We start from the raw sequence: 17,715 nt of genomic DNA, 5'->3' as shown, positions 1-17,715 counted from the left end.
TTTGCAAAGCTGCATTTAGCTGAGGGTTTGAGAAATCTTAAATCTTATTCTCACTAATCACTAATGGGTTCCAGACTAGGAATGTCAGTCTCACTGATCCAGCAAAAATTTTACCTTACACCAGCGGTTCACTCCCCAGCTGTCATCGTCCTGTTACCCAGGAGCTGCATGAATCCATCATAGCTGCTCTCAGGAGTGGGTAATTTGTGCCTCTGTATCAACACCCAGATGCCAAAAAAAAAAAAGAGGCCAAAGTGTTCTCAATGAGTGAACTGTATTTACATCTGCAGATCTCAGACCAACCAGTCTTCACAGAACAAGTCACAGCAACCCCTGACTTGCTGCAACTGGCACCAAACTTTTATAGCTGCAAGGAACCAAGATTGCAGGCAAAGACTTTTCAGATAAGCATGTCCTGGCTGAAGTCTGAACATTATTGTAGGGATGTGACACAGGAGTTACAGAGGCATGCATTTCCTACCCTGGGCTTTCCCATGCAGGGAGAAAGTCTCTGGAGATGCTAATCTGCAGGGGTTTGAGGGCCAGCAATCCAGAATGAAAATGTGCACCTCCTTCTGAACCTGCACACTTGTGCTGATATAGATGTGGTCCCCAAAATATGTGTGATAGCACTTCCCATGCTCTGCTACCAGCTGGGGACAAGAAAAAAACTCTGAATGAAATGGCAGCTAAATCCACCAACGCCAAACAGTCCTGGTTTTTTCTAGAAGAGAGTTTGAGTTACTTGATTTTCTCTGTTTTGTTAACAGTTGTAAGGAGAAGCAGGAATGTTGGAAGCGTTTGAGAGCTGACATGACAGAATGCCACAGCCTTTCAGTGTCTCAGTGGTCGGCTGTGTAAATTAGTAGCTAGAGCATTTTACAAATGTATATTATTTACCCAGCAGATGCTGTTACGGTCTCTTGTGTAAATTTGTAATTAGACTATGTACTGCTTTGTGAAAATCCTTTAATAACAAAGGTGCCACTGGGTGCTGAAATAATTAAATCAACCCATTTGAAACAACACTAGTTCACCACTTCGACTTGGGTGATATAATATTACACATTCTTGTAAAAAAAAAAAAGCCAGAGAAATTGAGAATGATCAGCTACAAAACATCAGATACAAGGGATAATATTACCCATTCAGTAGCTTTGGGTTTGGCATGAGTCTAGTGTCACAGTTGAGAAAGTTGCAGCCAACATACCAACAGCACAGACAAAGAACAGATGATCCATCTCCTCTGCCATCTATCATGCACAGCATTGCCAACTCCAGGGCTTTACCAGCACTGACATTTAAAACAAAGTATGTGTCAACCATATTAAATAATATACCAAGCTGTGGGTTATTAAGTGTGGGGTAATTTGACCACAGCAATTAAACTGAGATTAAAGAATGATAAAGGCAATGTTATATGCACTGTTCAGTGGGGTTTTTGGAACATATGGAGTCCTGAATATTTCCAAGTGTGAAAGCCACATCAGATCTTAAGGCTCATGTCAGTCCCAATCAACACACTCCTCCTGTGCCCTCCCTCCTCCCCTTCCTCCTGTGAGATGTTCTCAAATGGCAATAGTTTTCATTCCACATACATTCAACCAATGAAATGTCTTCTGACTTCTGTCTCCAGACAGCAGCCCAAGGAGTGTGTGAGCAAAGCAAGGGTTTAGCATGGTAGCACAGTAAAAACAGAATTTGTCAGGCTGTGCTGTAAGGCAGCAGGGAGTGGGTAATCCATGGACAGCCACTGTGCACACAGGCCACAGACTCACAGACAAACCACTCATTTTCAGAGCAGTAAGCCTGTGGAATATCTACTCTTGCCTCCTCAAAGGGTTTTCTGATTGAAGTCTAATGGGGAATTTGCACATAACCATCTTGTCTGCACAGAAACAACCATATCCAGTCCAGGCAAGTTAAATCCACAGAAAACTGAAATCTAAAGGGCACAAGGCAGCTCATCAGCAATCTGTTCTCACTTCATGTCTGCAGGCATTACCCCTTCCAGCAAGGTGGCAAGACAGAGAAGCAGTGAAGAGCTCAGGTCTGCAACAGCCAATAAAGGAGCATTAGAAAATCAGGGTCAGAATTTCCTATGTATGACCCTATTCCTAGAAGTGTTTCACTATTTAAAAGAGAAGACAAACATAAAATTGAAGGTGAACTCACATTCCCAAATGACACAGTTACCAAACACACTGTGAAACTCTCCTCAGGTATCTGGGGATCAGACTTGCTCAGCAATTGCAGCAAGTGTGGGTCAGCTCTAATGCACCCGGCTTTAACATGCAGAAATAAAAACCCTAATAAAACGATTGAAGCTCATAATCCATTTATAAACAATGTCTCTGAGGATAATCCTGATGGAGAAAGCCACCACAGTACTCCTCATAAATACCTCAGCCCTCCCTTTTTAATATTGTCAGGTGGCTGTCTTTGGTACATCTTTGAAAATTTCAAGTAAACAACATTTCTCTAGTATTTGCTCCCCCTGAACCAGAACAATTCAGGTATGGTAAATGGAGGTTTTTGAATACCTATCTGTTTTTTAAAAGCCACCTTTCCCAGAAAAAAAAAAAAAAAAAAAGAAAAAAAAAAAAAAAAGAAAAGAAAAAACCACAGCAGAATGGTAATTTTAAAATTAGCTACAGCAGTGCAGAAAAATAAGGCAACATTCTAGCAAAACATAAATGCAGAGAAATGCATACATTGAGATAAGAGAACCTCTATTTAAAATGTCAAAAGAACACCTAAAATACTGCCAGGACTGAATGAAGCTTAAATAAGAAAAAAGAAATTAAAATTCCTGGGAAATTAGTGTTAGCCCTAGACCTCAGGCTCCACAGCACCCAGCCCATCTGAGGGCCAGAACAGCCAAAGCAACCAGGACATTTTTTGTGGTACTGGCTTTCTGCTTGTCTGCCCTGTGATGGCCTCAGACTTGGCTTAAGGATACCTCTTTGAAGACGTGAGCAGCAATTTTTATTCTGCTGTTACAAACTATTTATCCACCTCTACCATTTACCACTAGCAATAGTACAGGCACATTTTTTTTCTCATTATTTGTTGTTTCTATGCCCATAGACCATGACAGTGAAATAGAAATCACCAAAGTAAACCAGATTTTTAAATAGTGGACTCAGAAATATTTCTCTCTGCTGTAATTACAAATGCCAAATTTCATGACACCTTCTTTTTAATAACTGAGCTATAAACTTATCAATAATGAGTCTTGTAATGGAAATGCTAAGCCTCTCTTTAGTGCTGTGGCATGAACTTGCTGCTATAATCAGCTATTTTTATCAGTTAGTTGATTACACCTTAGAAAAAATGACTGTTGGCAGCACAAGTCCTGTTTCATTAGAGACTCTCTTAAATACTCCAGTGTGGTAATGCAACCAAGAATGAAGAGAAAGCAGGGTTGAAAAGAGTGAAAGAAATATTTAAAGAAAGATAGGGGAGAAGGGAGAAGCATAGAACTTAGAGGGCAAGGGGAAGGAAGAGAGAAATATGTGCAAGGGGTGACAGTTGCAGACCTGTCATTTCCAGCTCTCTCTAGCAATGAAAAGTGCTGGGTTGGTGTTTGCCCTGGGCTCTCTCTGCCCACGAGCCAGGGTCCTTTGCCACCCTGGGAATGTCAGCAGCTCCTGGGCTCCTCCTGGGTGCCTGCCTCTCCAGACAGCCTTGACGCCCTGAGCTCTGTGGATAGAAGTCTACCACCACCATTAGGGGCATTCTAAGTTTTCATTCTTGATCAAGAAAACCTGTGATTTCCTGGTCATTTCAAAGGGTTTTTCCTCTCCTTGGTTTCTCTGAAGACTTCAGCTGGCACATTTTCATCCACAATAATGAGCCTGCAGATTCCTAAAGCTTTCTATGACTCAGATGAGATACATGGCACATATTATATACCAGTTTAGACCAGATAGTTTATTCCCTTACCTAAGTGAGTCCTGAGTTTCTTTTACTGTTTTAAGTGTGTCCATGGTATGTTGAAAGCCTACATTATTTCCTGCATTAATAACATCTGACTAACTTCCAGTTTTATGCTCTAGAGGAGCACAAGAGGACACAGGAAGAATATCAGCAGCCTGTCTTGTCCTGAAAGGTCTTTGAGAAGTACAAGGCACAATGTAAACCAGAAATATTGTATCTGTTTTCTTCTTTTTAAAAAATAAACCTAAAACTTTTAAAGCTTCATATTAAATTGTCATTAACAGCATTATCCATGCAGGTGCAGCTACATACTGAGCATCCCAAGGACACAGTGGCATCTTCTCTACTTTAGACAGTGGGAGCTGGGGACATGTCTACAAAAATCCTGCATTTCAACAAGAACTTTCACTTAAGAACTTTGTTATGATTTTGCTCAACAGTGCAGAGATATGATAAAGGGAATCCATAAGACACTTACCATACATTGTATAACTAATTACTGAAATGTGCAGACATAATCCTCTGACCTTGGAAAAAACTACAAGAATATGTAAATATAATTATGAAGGGCACACTGTTGCAATATGATGACAAGAAGTATTAAACATACAAAAGGAGGGACATTCAAAGAGGTTTTTTGTATATGCAGAAATTGTAGTTTGTTTTCTCTGCTGGCTTCCCAGGCAGCATTGTGCATATGCAGTTAATCATGCCTGTGTTTATACAGCCATATTGCAATTGCATTCAAGTTTTCCTAACTCTTCCACATTTAAATGAGAACCATAATGCTGACCATTAGAGAGAGCCAAATGCTGCACTGTAAGGAGACAAAACCAAAACCCCATGGATCTTGTCTCAGTTACAAGATGAGGAGGCATTAATTACATGGCTTTATAACCCTAATCTCTCAAAAATACATTTTAGCCCTATTCCCCCAAACCTTCAGAATTTAGCCCATTTTCCCTTCAAATTGTTTAAAAATTCCTAAAATCTTTTGTGATCCTGCAGTGTTGCAGAACTTCCTCCTGACTTGGACAGAGACAAGACTAGACCCAAAGCAAGCTCTGTCCTCAGCCTTTGCACACAGATTGCCCTGCATTTCTTCCAGCCTTCAGGGACTAAAAGACAGTGAAAGCCATACTCTTTACAGACAAGTCCTCTTGTCTTCCCAAAGGACTACTTGTTCCACTTTTTTAGTCCAAAGATGCTGGGAAAGTAGAAAAGAACACTAAAGAGACAAGAACTAGAAATTATATGACCATTTTATATATTCAATCTCTACTAATTTCCCTGCCCTAGGTCTCTAATTCCCTCAGATAAGACTTCAAAAAATACTGTCTGGAATATGTCCTCCCGCCCCTAACACTGACAGAATGCATATTTGCATGTACTAATTTGGCATAGGTTTAAAAGTAAGGAAGAAAGAAAAAAAAAAAGTAAAACCATTTTCTTTCTTGAGAAAAAATAGAGTAAATTGATCAGTTATATAAGGAGATCTATGTAAAAATGCTTTCAGCAAGATGCTCATTGCAACCCTCAGCCAGGCAGCCCCATTAACATGAGTGAAGGTGAGCCATCTGTGAAGGTGAGGCATTGCCTCAGAGTTTTACAGTCAGTATGAGCATCACATCCTCAGCCACAAGGCAAGAATATCACAGGTGTATTCTAGGGCAAGAGCACTGGAGCATAGAATAGAATGGCATCGCTCTTAAATAAAGCTTTTTGTGGTTACAAAACAATTATAAGAGTTTTCAGAAAACTGCCCTGTTTTATTAAGCAGAAAAAGTCTCCTCCACAATGTTGTGGAACAGCAATTCCTGAAAGTGAGTGAAGTGTAGCCACTATCTTTTTCCTTTTTTTTCTTGGGTGGCTTGAATTTGCTTGTTCTTTATGTTCATTGGCAGCCCTGCTGAAATGTATCTTTGCAACCTATTGTCTTAGGTAAGATTATATCAACAGCTCCAGAAGGACCACTTTTAAAAATAAATTCTGCTTTCCCTTATCATTGACAGGAATCACATTTACATATTCTCCTGGTGGAACTGATAATGCACCAGATGATTAATGTGCCTCGATGTAGTGATACCTGTAGACTGTTTGATCAATGTCTTGCAAAGAAAGTGTCTTTCATTCAGTATGCTCAGAGTCCAAAAATGCCCTGTGATTAATGTAACTAAATGTTTGGGGTCAGCTGAAGCTCCAGTTCTTGTTCCTGATTCAATATCAAACTAAAGATAGGTCACAGGAGAGTGGATTAGTCATGTGAGGAAAAAGTCTGACCATGCAACTTCATCTCCTTAAGAAAACCTGAAGAAGAGTTCTAGTATTTTTTAGTTACCACTACAGTCATCTGCACCATTTTTTCATCTCATTGTTAAACAGAACAGCCCAACATGCTAAGCCTTTTAATGCCAGGATACTTTCACTATAAAAGTAAGTGGGTTTGATTCAGTCCTTGGCATTGAAGTTTGGATTTATTCAGATTTATTTATTACAGTTAGCGAACCATGAAAATCCAAGTCTCTGAAGTTATTCCCCAAAGAAAGCACTTCATACAGTTGGAAGATAACAAAATGTCTAATGAATACTAGAGACCTTTTCTTGGTTTTATTTGATTATCTGGGGTAACACTGACTATTTCTGCTTGATCTTACATCAGCTGTTTTGCATCTTGTTAAAAATAGATGCGAGATATAGGGAATACAAGGACCTGCTGAGGGATGACTTTCACTTCCACCCATATTTACTCTTTTCCTTGAGTGAGAAGGAGGTATAAAAGCCATTCAGCCCGTGAGGGGAAATGTCTCCTCTTGCCACCCTGCCAGCTCTTCCCACCTTTATCTCATTTCAAACACAGCCCTGACCAGGAGGCAAGAAAGTGGACTAAGGAAAGAGCTCCGATGCACACTCTCAGCTACCTCCCTACGTGGTGAACTTGGTTGCCTGTCTCTATAGTCATAGAAAGCCCTTGAAATAAAGTGAAGATAAATCCAGGCCAAAATATGGCATGCTGGGAACAGCTGAAGGCATCTTGTAGGATAAAGGCATCTTGTAAGACATAGAGAATTTGGAGCTGGAATAATAGCTACTGCATCCAGGAGAATAAAGGTGATGTGTAAGTCCCTTAGCCCCACGAGCTGCTGCACTGCACCTCCCTGTCCTCAGCTCTGCTTCACACACCACAGAAGCAATGTCTTGTCAACATAGAGGACGTATCCTGGACTCTGTCCTGACCCACTAATGCAGAAACCTCCTCCTATGCCATGCTGCCTCTTATGCTATTGAGCTGCCTCTCTTATAGCCAGGCTTCCAAAGGCAAGTGGCATCATCTTATATGTAACGTCTGCCAAAGAGAAAGAGGCAGTGAGATCCACCTGAAAACTGCTGGTTTCCAATGTAGTTAATCTTACAGACCACAATGATCTCCAGAGTAAGGCAATAAAAGACCAGGTGATGAATTTTCACTCTTCTTCTTATGTCCTCAGAACTGACTAAGGCACCATTAAAAGTATAGCCTGGGCCCTAAATTTCTGTGTTGCAAATGAGCATGTCTGGCACCAAAGCCCAGTCTGTGCCTTGCTGAAATTCCCAGCTGATGAGGGCTCCAGCCCCTGACTGCTCTCTCTGATCACCAATACCTGCACACTTTGCATAAGGGAATATGACAAATCTGGACCTGGTACCAAATTCACACTCATGAAATGTAATCAGCTTCAGCAGCTCCATTTCTTACTTTCCTTATGGCAAACAAAGGTTTCTGGGCCGTGTCTTTAACTGCAGTGATGCACAGGACATTCCTTACCCTCTTTCTAATGTTTCCCTCAACATAGCTTAATTCAGTGCTTCACAACTGCACTGTGGCCTTCAGCATCAAAACTGACACAAGCTTTCAACTTTAAGAAACTATAAGAGGCTCTGAGATTGTATTTATTATTCAAGGAAAACTCAAGACTTATAAACATATTGTAAATACTAATAGAGCTGCAAAAGTTAATTAATGAAAAATAACTATTATGAAAAGCGTTATCAATAATTTCAGGAATAACGTACATGCATAATGAATGAATTTTGCCCAGGGGTAATAGCTTGCATCTTGGCCTGATTTAGTATGGAGAAACTGCATCATAATGAAAGGCAGAATTATCACATAGTATAACTGTGAGCTTTATCACTGCTTGGTAGGATCTTAAAACTGTCATCAAAATGTTAAAATTACACTCACTTAAATGATCTCTATAATACAAAACTATGTGCATGTGGATTTATTGCCCTCACAATAATGTGAACAACTTCACCATCACTGATTTGTAAAATGCTAATTATTCTGCTGTAAAGATATACATCAAAATAAAACAAGATGGCACTTTTAAAGAGGGTAGGCTTGAGGCAGGAACTTTACCAAATACGCTCTCTTGATTTTAAATATGGATTAAATTATTTGTCACTTGAAATGTTTGGGGTTTTCTATTTAATTTCTTGGGTTGTTTTGTAAGTGACATTGACTTAGGCTACTAAAATATAAAGGATTTTTCATTTTTTGAGAAATATATTTGACCTGGTCTTTTCAATGCCAGAATAAGAGGGTAAAAGTGATTTCCTTGCTTTGGGAAGAAGTTCAAGTTACAAAGTGCAATGACCTAAATGTCTATGTCTCTTAAGGGACTAATTCTTGCTCATACCCAAATCCAATGGAATAATAAAATGGAGTTACTTTATAACAGAATAAATGTATTGGGAAGATAAGTGGATGTTATTTACACAGTCTTATATTTAAATTTTGTGTAGACAATATATACTCAGCACAAGCCATTACATCTCAAGCAAGGTTTTGCTATTATGTTAGAGATTTTATTGCACCTCACCAGTAAACCTGCTTTTCATCATCAAATACCATCTAATTGCATACGAGTCTTATTAATGCACAATATAGCAATGTTTTAAATTATACGGGTTCATAATGAATTACACAAAATATGAACGGTATTGTTCATCAAAACCTTAACTTCACACCTACCAACATTATTTAATTAAAACTATTTGTTAGAAGGAGTAGACTTAATCTAGTCTTATCTCTAGACAAACTTTAAGGTCCTGATTCTGCAAGGATACTTCTATCCTTTCAGACTTCATTTTCAGGTCTTAGATTTTTAAGATTCTCACATTCATTATTCTGCAAACACAAACATTTGTAGATATGAAGGCTATCAGAAATCCTAACTCATCCACTACATATCTTCCTCAATCTTATGAATTAACAAATTTAAGTAACTTTGCAACATCAATGAACCTATAATGCAGTATGTATGTATATAGTGCTGGGTAACTGGGGAAGGAGACACAAACATGCAGGTAGACTTCTTGTTCAGTAGCAAAAAAATAATAATAAAATTAAAGTAACAGTCAACAGTGGCATTCAAATAGTACCAAATTCAGTAAAATCCTGGAGGAGAAGTTAATCTGATAGAATATTACTATTTGTTGGTTGTTATAGCTTTGTGGAATCTTTAGGATGTCTGCACGAAGTTCTCTAGTTTTTCCATGAACTTCAAAGGATTTTCACTTCTCTGCCTTATTTTCATAGGACTAGGGCTATTGTGAATCCATGAATAGGTTATAAACCACTCCTCAACTCCATCCTAGGCCAAGTAGGGTTTACCTAATATTCTCTAACAAGCCATATTTCAGTTCCAAAATTAACTCGGTTTTGTTGCAATTCATTAGAATCAATACTATCCTTTTTCACAAAATGCTCAATTTTATAAAATCCAACTACGTTTCTCTTTTTAAAAAAAGCATCTCTGCTGTATTCATCTCAGGCAAATTAGTTTCTTCAAAAGCACATGAGCTTATTGGGAGGAACACTTGGAAATGATTGCTAAAGAGGAAGGTTGCATGGGGTACGTCTTCTAAGACATTGAAGAATGGAAGCAAATGGGAGTGAATGAACAAATTAATGATTAAGAAAGATTTTTTTTTTTTTATTTATTCTGGAAGCTCTGTCCAGCTTGGCCTCCCAGGTTCGAGTAATCTTTCACTGTCAACATATGCCACGAGATTGATTCAATTAAGATTAGCGGCACTAGAGAAAAGAAGTGGCATGGCTTACTTTTGATTAGTATTGTCTTTCCTCCCATCTCACAGTGCCTGTGACCCCTACAACCAAGATAGCTTAAATATATTAGATGATGAAAGTAAATCATTTGTCCAGTATGAATAAGCACAAGAGGAAACAAGCTTAATCACCACTTATATTTTTAGATGCTTTTACATCTTTGCAAGGATTCTCTTTTCCATTTCACACATTGAATTTAATTGACTTACGATTAACTCTTACTCATATCTAAAACAGGGGCAATGGTGTAGAGCTGGGAAAAAAGGGCAGGGTACTGAATACAGTTTACTGCATGAAGTAGTGTAATTCCCAATATAATTACCTTTGAAGGTGGATTAGTTTCTATCCCTCTTGCATCAGAAGTGCTTTAAGAGTATATAAAGGACACTTAGTTCCCATATCACACATTAGCAGGTAGATTACATTTGAAAATTAGCTGGAGACTCTGGGTGTTCATATCCCTGCTGTCACTAGCATGGCCTACATTTTCTGCTGGTACAAATGGGATAAACTGTCTTGAAAACAATAGAACCAGACATACTTACAATAGATGAGAATTTGACTGAAAGCCTGGGTTTTTTGTTTTTTTTTTTTTTTTTTCCCTTACATCAGAATGAAAAAGGAAGCTAATTCCCATATTATCCATTCTGGAGAAAAATGTTATGGCATTTTTTTCTATTTTTCACAGTCTCCTAGGACACAGAAAGATGAAATAACTTAAATCAGACAGGTATCCTAGGCTTCACGGTAACACAGATAATAATAGGTAAAGGAGCACCATTTGCTACTCTAGTTATGTTTCTGTCACTGTATAAAAAGGTTTTATTCAGTTCAACAAAATAGATCATAAATCTAGGGCACAGTGTATTGCCTTTATGTTTCTGGAGCTACCTATAAATTAGAGGTTAACTAATACATCTATTTTAATTACAAACAAACTGAAAGAGCAAAATCTCACCTTTAAGTGTTATAACACAAAAACTGCAGACCAGCATTAGTCAACAGCAGCTTTTAGGAACATCATCTTGGCCAGCCAGGGGCTGATTCTGACACAGAGATGAAGTTTCTTCTGACTTATGCTAAGATTTCAATCATGGCATGTAAAAGGTACTTTTTAGCACTCATGGTGTTTGATAGAAACACATGTCAATCACAAATATTTTTCCCTGAGATATATGAGGTGGGATCCTTGTCTGGATCCATGTCAAGTAATACTGGTAGAGGGTTGGTTGATAGGTAAAGGACACCAACATAGCCTTTTATCTTTGCCCCAAATTCATATTCCAAACCAGTCTCAGCACTGAGTGTAATGAAATCAGAAGTCTCAGTTCAGTCCCTAGTGGCATTAGTTCACATTATAAAATCATTACACATCATTTGACAATGTTGTGCACTGTTAGCATAGAGAAGAACTTGTTCTGTGTCTCTGGGGGAGATGGTCCCCACAGAAAAGATCAGGTTTGTGTGTGATGAGGAGGTGCAGGGGCGAGTGCAGCTGGCTGGTTGATAATGAGCACTTTGATGTTTAGCGTTTTTACTCCCTTAACACTCATCAAGACCAATATTTGTCAGAATACAAAGAGGGGAAAAAAGTCAAATTGTTGTTTTCTAAAAGGGCAACTGAGTAACATTTACCTAGTACAAGCTTAAAGAGAAATTCAGATGTTGGAAAATACACAGAATGTATTAAAACAGCTTTGTCTGTTGGTATTCAAAACATCTTTGACTATTGGTAGGCTGGAACTTCAATGTAAAAACATGGATGTTTTCCTATTTCCTTTCTTTTTTCCCCTTTTAAAGGCAGATTTACAGCATAACATCTGATCTCATACACTTGTCACCATGGTACTCTCCAAAGGCCCTGAAGACAATGGATCCTTCCCAGTCAAGCAAAGGAGTGAGTGTCTGCAGACTGGGTGTCTAACTCTGCATCTGGGGCTTTGAAAAGCTCAGGCAGAGCCTGCCTCAGCTCACAGTTTCCCCAGCACACAGTGGGCTGTTTATAGCCTGCTTTCACAGCTTGCAGCAGCACATCTTCAATTACTGGGAAAGAATCCTCTCTTTAATTGTAGTTGAAAAAGTAAGTCTCTTTGCAGGCCACGTAACAGGCTCCTTCTCAAGTGGGTTGAGCCACAATTGTAATTGGAATATAAAGAAGCAAGGCAGTTAATTAGCTCTGCAGTTTTAGTTAAATGCTACATTGGCTTTTGAGTCATGGAAAAATCACCATTCCCAAGAGCATGGGTGAAACTGTCTGGACAGCTGCTGGAAAACCCAGTCCCCAGGGGTGACCTAGGGCATTGTAACTGCAAAGGCTGGGGATGGTAAAGCCAGGTAAAACTGGCTGGAAGCCATCACTTTGCTACAGCATGAGAACTTCCTCGTGTTGGTCCTATGACAACTTAACTTGAGGCAAGTCAAGACCAGAGAGTTGTCCTGTCTGAGCCACATGTTCCTCCCCTGAGCCTCCCTGCTCCTCCAGTGGGGTGAAATAGATCGGGGGAGGCAGAACAGGAGCCAGGACCATACTGGGGACAGAGAGCTCTACCTACACAGAACCAGTGCCTAGGAAGTATGCACTGAACAGTCTTGGCTCTGGCCTACCTTAAACATCAGAGCAATTGAAGTGATTTACAGTAGACTGAAAAGCCTGTCATGTCTGTCCCTTGACAGAAAACTAAGGGTTGAAAACATCTGGGTCTGATTAGCAGCCATCAGTCTAGGGCCCACAAAAGCCATGGCTCAGGCCTAGAGCACCACTAACATCTGGATTTGGAGGCAATTTCACCAAGCACGTTGCACTTCCTTCTGTGTCAGCCAGTTCTCGAGTTCTTTGATTTGGGTTTCTGCCTCATTTTCATAATTTCTCTGAAATTACTATACCACGGTTTGTTTTCATTTCTAAGACAGATGTTCTGATACATTCTCAGTACCCAGACTGTTTTAAACAGAGCAACCTTGCTCATGCTTACCCTGATAAAATAAAATCAGGAGACCTGACAATACTAAACACACTCTAGGTAGCCATAAGCAGGCTTATCTACTGTTCACCTCAGTGTCAATATTTTCAAAACAAAATTAGGGAATAAGTGACTGTTCCAATTGTTCCAAGTCCTTTCTGCTTTAAATTGCTTCTCCAGCAGCTGTAGTCTGGGGGCTGGGGGAACGACAGGTCTTGGAGATATCTGGCTTCATTCACCATTCATTCTTAAATGGTGTAACAGTTTTATGGCCTTCCCTTAATGATCGCCCATTGTGTAATGGATTGCCAATCAAGGATCACTTAATGACAAAAGAGAATAATTTAACCCCTATTCAAATGACAATGCCCAGAATTGCCCACGTAAATGTCTTTACACAACAGAAAGTTTTTCAGCTGAATGAGGTAAATAACACTAACAAGCTATTATCCACTAGCTCTTCCTCGCCAGTTACAAAAGACCGACCTTTGAACTCTGAACTTTTTCTTTGACTGATGGCCACCATTATAACATTTGTGTTAGTCATTTAAAACTGCAGGTGTAGCCACTCACAATACCTAATAAAATGTGTAGGCTTCGAGGGAGGAGAAACTTGGAACAAAACTGCAAGAATTAGGAAGGGCATTTCAAAAGGATTAATGTCCCGTAATTGTCCCGCAGCAAAGAGGGGCTGACACAGCAGTGGCTCTGCTGCCCGTGTCCCATCAGGGCAGACCCTGGCATTCCATGGCAGTGGCTGGAGCCGGGCACAGCTGGCAGCAGCTGTCCAGGAGCTCTGGCCTTTGGGGTGGTGCCTCTCACCGAGCATCTCGTTCTAAGGTCACTTTAGGAAATGTCACTTGGGTTGCTAAATCCAATCTTTAAAAAGTAGTTATCACTGCCGAATACATCACCAAGGGACAAGTGTGTAGTGCACACTGTCAGCTTCCCAGGCAGGGAAAGTTGGTGGTATCACTTTTTTTAGGTGACTGATCATAAACTTATGAAAATATGAAACATCATGAACATCTACAATAGGCCAGTGATCATCCTAGGAGCTCTACAGAAACTAAAATTAGCGAATACCTTGCTTACTTTAAAGCACAGCCTGGGGTTTAGTGAACTGACACAGCATAGGTGGCACCTGCACTACACCTCACTCCCTGTCTTTAATTTGGAAGTGAATGAAAAGACAACTTGCAGAGCAGAAGTTACACATGACACAAGGTTACAGGACAGCAAGGCAAGCACCTTCCTCCTTTCATGTGGTCTTTACACATTTTTGAAAAACTGAAACCAATGGAAAGTGAGTGCAAAAATAAGTAGCTCTTTACTGGTTTTCACCAAAAGTGAATTTAAAAGGCAAATCAGTACAACACAGCCACTTATTGGAACCAGATTCTAAATTTGCACACTATTTATAAAACGTGCCTTACAAGAAAAGACACAATATACTTTGATTTATTTAGACAGTCTGAAATAAGCCACCTATGTTCCAGATAAAAGTTTCAACATTATGATCAATTCTGTGACAAAAATATGCACAATGTATTTCTCTAGTAATAAATTTAAAGACGTTTGAACATGGTTGTGGATACACTGCAATTACAGAAATAAGGAACTTGATCAAATAACATGTTCACTTTGAATTATTAATGCAGTTAGATTTAAATAATTGAAATATGTACTTTATTAATGTTTTGAGTTGAAAATAGTATCAAATTATGTAATATTTTAGATAATTACTATGTAACAGGAGCTAATCTAATATAAGAAAAAAAAAGTTTAAAAAAAATCAGATGTTAAGAATGACCAATTGATTCCCACCAACATCTAGGGGAATTTAGGGATTCTAAATGTATACTGTTTCAATTTTTTTGCCATCTTTTGTACTGATGCCTCACAAAACCACAATGACCCCATCAGAAAAGGCTTGCAGAGTTTGCTCTTTTGAGTACCTCCTATAGTCACATGCATATAAACATTACCAAAAAAGACCCAAACAAACCAGAAAAAAACCCAACCAACAAAGCAATACTTCATACCTAATAACCAGCTGAATAAGTCCTAAAGACCTGGTCACAGAGCCTTAAGCCAAAGAACTAGAGAAGGAGTTCCTGGTTTGGTACACAAATACTCAGAAAATCAAATTAAACCATCTGTTTGTAATACCAGAATGGGTGGCCCACAGGTCCAAATGGGGACCAGCATACTTATCCCTTTCAGTCACTGCTTTAAACAAAGAACAAGTCAGGAGCATCCAAAAGTCTTTAAATCCTCAGCACTTAGCTGAATGAGATGGTCTCTATCATGAAAGAAGACACAAATCTTTACCTCCATGGTAAACATTTCTGGCAAGTTCAGTAGGGATGATAAAGGAAGAAGGAAAGATACCTTTTTTCCCCTGAGAAGCTGGATGTGCATTCCTAGGCATGTCCCTGTCTCTGTTCTTGTTCTGCAAGGAGAAAATATTGCAGCATTAGAGCTACAGGGACAGCTGGGCCAGGAACAGCTTCCACCCAGAATCCCCCAGCTGCAATCCAGTCAGCAAAACTGGACCCAAATAATGTATCACATACCTTGATATAGAGAATGGGAATAAAAGCTACAAGACAATTCCAGTGTTAACTGAGTCAAGATCAGGCACTTCTAACCATTGCTGGTATCCACCTCCAGCAAGGAATGGAATCCCACTGCCACTGTTTTCTTCCCAATTTTCTTTAACATTCTTGTGTTTAACATAAAAGACACCCACACATTGTACCAGAAATGCCACACAGAATAGGTTAGGGATGCTTCAAATAATTGCCTACAGTGTCCCTGATGTGATCAGCAAAGGGCTGAGGGAGAACAAAGGAAGTTTATAAAGAAATCCACGAATATTCTAGAGGCTAACATCACTTCAGTTTTAGAACAGGTATGTTGGACACACCAATATACACAGCTTGAATTGAAGTATTTTCTTTGAGGCCAAAGAATCAAGAGAGAAGTTTAGGGAAATACCAAATATTCAAAATCACTGAAAGCCCCCAAGTTACCTATGAGATGAGCACAAACCACACTTGTAGTAGGGCTTTCTCTCCTTCCCCAGAACCCCTCTTACAGGCTACTTGAACTGCCTGGTGTCAGCCACAACCCCTGACCCGTGTGATGCTCCAGCTTGCTAGGGGTGAGGGCACACACATATCACCGCACGGGGACCTGACACGGTCTTATCTCAGGCCTTTTGCTGCTGACATTTGTCACCGCTTCAAAACTTATTATAGCCACCATCTCCGCTTAAATTTACAGATACGTTTTAATTAATGGGGGAAAATACGTTTATCTCCTCTGAGCAGTGCCTGGCTTCCAAGCGTTTGTTATCTCCGGTGTGAAATTTAGGCTGACAAGAATCAGCGCTTCCCACGCCGCAGCTCCGCGCCGGCGGCCGGGCGGGGTTGGGAGCGGGGCCGGGAGCTGCTGCCTGCCCAGCCCTGCTCACACAAGTGTGCAGAACACATCTGCCCGGGCTCTACCAGCCGGGGCCGTGTGACCGATTCAGCGTCAGAGAGGGAAATTAACGGCAAAGAGTTTAATTGTGAGTAAACAATGACGGACGGACAGACCGCAGCAGTAGGGACTGAAGGGCCGAGCACTCAATCACAGCTGTGGCCGCCTCGGTGCTTTCACGAAGGATCTCACTAAAGTCCGAGCGGGCTTTCGGCGCTGCCGGTCCCTTCGAGCCGCGCCGTGTCCCTCCCGCCCGGCGGTGAGGATGCTCCGGGCGGGTGAGGATGCCCAAAACACTGCGGCTCCTCCACTGCTGGGAGAACGAGACACTGCCCACCTCACACACCTAAACAGGGGCAAACGACCGAGCAGACAGTATCGAGAGCGTGCTAGACACCTCTAATGTTTCTTAAATAATAGCGTTTCTTCCTTTAAAATTGCCAGCTGACTAAATATGTGTGTCATATTATACCCTCATAATATATGTGTGTCATATCACACCCTCAAAAACACATAGGCCTAGGAAGCCTGGGTACAGATGGTTTGGGAACAAGGAGTTGGTTGACATGAATAATTACCCAGATTCTGAGCGCCCTTGAACAAATTGTTTCAGGTTATTGGAGGTAAATCTGAGGAGCTGGAGCAGTTTCTGCCCACTGTGCCTTAGTTTCCTTCTTCGTGAAATGGGAAGAGTTCTGAGACTCTGAGAGACTGTGGGGATTATCTGCAGATCCTGTGAAATGGTAAAACACACCAGTTGAATAAAGTTTATGAGGGAAGATACCGAATTCTTGTTCATCATTTTGTTTCTTTGTTTCCCCTTCACTCCCATTCTCATTGCTTATTGATTTTTGTTTCCAGCTGACATACGAGCGACAGCCTACATTAAGACAACAGCAACTGAAGCATCAGGAAAGTCAACATCACTATATACCATTATGAAATCTGCTGTTTGATGATGCACATTTACCACTCCTAGAAGTGCCTCAGGGAAATACAATCACATCTGAAGGGGGACTAGTACTAGGTGGGTGGGCTTCAAAAAAGCACTGCTCTGCATGATGTCCAGTAGGAGAATCCCTTTCAAAAACAGTGAGATGGATGAGCTGTCATCAACCCACTTCATTCCCTGCTTTGCAGGACACTCATAAAATGGGCAAAGGACAGTTTTGGTTTGTTCAACGCATGATAAAAATGCACAAAAGGTGATTG

The sequence above is a fragment of the Agelaius tricolor genome, unplaced genomic scaffold (assembly GCF_023055355.1).
Source record: "Agelaius tricolor isolate 1412-34295 unplaced genomic scaffold, bAgeTri1.0.p SCAF_15, whole genome shotgun sequence".
Lineage (NCBI taxonomy): Eukaryota > Metazoa > Chordata > Aves > Passeriformes > Icteridae > Agelaius > Agelaius tricolor.
Note: the sequence above shows the minus strand (reverse complement) of the source record.